Here is a 3,319-nt window from a genome sequence, read left to right on the forward strand (position 1 = left end):
TATCAGACACATACTTATATTACACAAACATTGCTCTTGATGTAGCCGTCTCATTTCATTTGATCTGAAAATGATTTTCTGCAGTTTTACCATTCACCCTTTCACAACGCACAGCACGTTTTCAATCACACATCTTCCATCCCATTCTCACACTGCGGCCATAGCTGCTAATATGGGGTTAAGTGTTTTGCCCCCAGTGACGCATAGGAATGTAGGCCAGTGTAGCTGGGAATTGAACCCTGCCCTTACTTGTAGGAAGAAGATCTGCTCTGCCACTGACCCCACGGTTGTCTCCAAGCCCATCCCACAAGGCTCTCACTCGGGGACCTCCGATACATGTGTCAATTGTTTAAAAAAAAGTTGGCAATAGGAGGCTACTTCACTTTTGGAGTGAAAACAAGTTCACTATTGTTGTAAATCTTTCACTAAAGTATGTTTCTAAACGAACACTTCACCACACCTAGTGTAGAGGCTCAAAAATATGTTGAGTAGCCTTTCAACGTGACCCGTCCAAGGCACATCTGTGCACTCAACACCATTCATGAACAGCATCTTCTGATGTGTAACACCAACAAACACATCTGGGACAGATAAGCCCTTTGTTTGCACTGACAAAGTCTCCCATCTTTTGGAAGAGAAACAAGCATTGTGTGTATATTTGTGTACAGTTATAAACAGTGCAGTTTTTCACAGTGCGTTCGACTGCCACGGCTCTTATGATAAAGTGAAGAGGTGTCTGAAAGGGTCACAACTGTTTCAAAGTTAATGCGACTGATGTCTACAAGGTTTTAACAATTATAATGAAAGGCTGAGTCACAGCATGTGAACACAAACACCACTTCCTTCTGTTTCCTGTGAGAACTGCCCTTTAACCCCTACATCTTGCTCCCAGCATTGAGTCAGACACATGAGGTCCTCCGGGAGCTTGTGCTCGAGAAGGTTCCTGCTTGCCTTTGCTTGATTCTCTGTATATTTTTTAACTCTTAAAATCTAAAAATACACTTGAGTGCGGATGTTGCTGCCGTGTTACATAAGCTTGTGAGATTGAAGTGTCAGGAATGAGAGGTTGTACAGAAACTTTCTGGATCTTCGTTTCCCACAAAGTAAACAAATGAGGAAGAAAGAGCAGTTTCCTGGAACAGCTTCACAGATTAAAATCTACACAGAATTAACTACGAGCGCCATGTTTTGGTCTGGTTTTATTACACTTGAGCTCCGCTCTAAAAGTGAATACTAGCAGCGATGAAGTCAATGACTCAAACTGTATTTAGTCTATATTCCCGGGTTTTATGTTCAAAGCAATGATTCTTACAGAAGAGACGAGCGCGCCCTCAAATATACAGAAATTAATCATGGATCCTGTCGGCCTCTCGCACTTAATTCAAATACATTTTAGTAGTATATCACAAAATACATCATCTCGTGGAACGTTACATTGCAAAATTGAGATATACATTATAAATAAACCCAACATATTATGCAACAGCTGGGTGGACTGTTAAATAAATTCAGGGATTGTAACACCAAGTCATTCAGTTCACCATCATTTTAGGTTTTGTGTGCACCTCACTTCCCAAAATGATGTGCACACAAAGGGCAAAAATAGCCTTAAAGAGAAAAACATAATCAGATTAATTAAAAAAACACTGTTTTATAAATCAGTCAAGTTAAATGTTATTGATTCACACAATATCTGCCATAATTAACCATCAGGAACATGTTTTGGTATTGTAAGTATTAAAAAGAATGTAGATCATTATTACAAACAGAATTTGATTTATACTCCTGTCTTTATTTATAATATTTATATATATATATATATATATATATATAGATAGATAGATAGCAAAAACAATCTGGACGTTTAACTATATTTTGATTTGTTTGTTTTCACTTTTATTCTGTATTATTGCACTTGATACTGATTGCATGTGTACGTGTGACACATTTACGTAAACAAAAAGGAACAAATACACAGAAATTGTCAATAACAACTGGCTTAATAAGAAAAGGGTGGTACTAATATGGTTAGGCCCACTATACCCCCCACTGTAACCTACATATTGTACATACTGTGTCTTGTTTTGCTGCTGAAAACAGTGGAAACAGAGCTGAACCCTCATCTGAATTACTGTCAGGAGCTTCCTGCTACTTATTTTTATGCACTTTAAGGGTCATTCGGTTTTGGCAACAATCATAGCAGGCTGATAATGTGTGTCCTCCATTAATAGAATTTTCCTCTAGGGATTTTAGATGCAAAAACAAAACCCTATTTACTCCAATGAATCTTGGACAAGTGGCTGCACAGCAGTGGTAAGGTGAGTGTCCAGGTACTGCATCAATACATTTATCTGCTTGTTACGTGTTAACTCACAATTGTTAAGTATTACACAACAAGAAGATATAGAAAATGTTTGCCCCGCATATTTGTTGTACTCTTATCGCTTCACAGAGAATGCTAGGATTTTATCATTTTCTGAATTGATCAAACGTAGGCAAGTTCTAAAGAAAAACAAGCTGTTCTTGTTTGACACACAGCTGACAGCGGTCTGCACACTTTCCCATGCTCAGAGGGGAGCTGAGGTTTAAGAGTGCAGTGGATCAACATCTTAGTTTATGGAACAACACAACCTTGAGTTTCCAGGTGGAAGAGGCTGTCTAATGGTGAAATAAATCAGAAGACATATTCTTAAATCAACACATTTCATCGGATGTAGATTTTTGTCAAGTGATGCTTTTGTTTTCGTGGCTAAAATCGTCTTTTCTGATTGTGTTTCTCTCAGCTCACACCCTCTTGTCTCCACCTGCTTCTCAGCGCAGCGAGCACACACTCAGGAGGATGTAAGACACCGACCTCATATCACCTTAACACACCAGTTGAGCTGAATGGAGACGGAGGTGCATGTAAAATGCACTGCTCGCTGGTGTAGTAAACATTAGGGGCACAGTAATTAATGGCTGTCCAGAAAAAGTACCCTTGTCTTATCATACTGTAATAATACATGTTGTGTTTAGAGGCTGCTGCTGCTGCTGCTGCTGCTGCTACTATCTGTTGCTGGATCATCAGAGCTTAGAAGACTATCAATTGATTCACTCTGGAGCTTTATATCATGTCTCTCACACACAAACAACCTTCTGTTGACTTATGACTCTTCTTTAGGCATGTTTGGAGTTTGTGAGCCGTATAATGCATCACGCGTGACCTTGTAGTAACTGGTAGCAGAGAGTGTGTGTGTGTGTGTGTGTGGGGGGGGGGAGTTGTTGGCTGTATATTGGGGTGGTCGATCTTGTAGTGATTACAGTTGAGCAGAGACAGAGA

The sequence above is a fragment of the Solea solea genome, chromosome 12 (assembly GCF_958295425.1).
Source record: "Solea solea chromosome 12, fSolSol10.1, whole genome shotgun sequence".
Lineage (NCBI taxonomy): Eukaryota > Metazoa > Chordata > Actinopteri > Pleuronectiformes > Soleidae > Solea > Solea solea.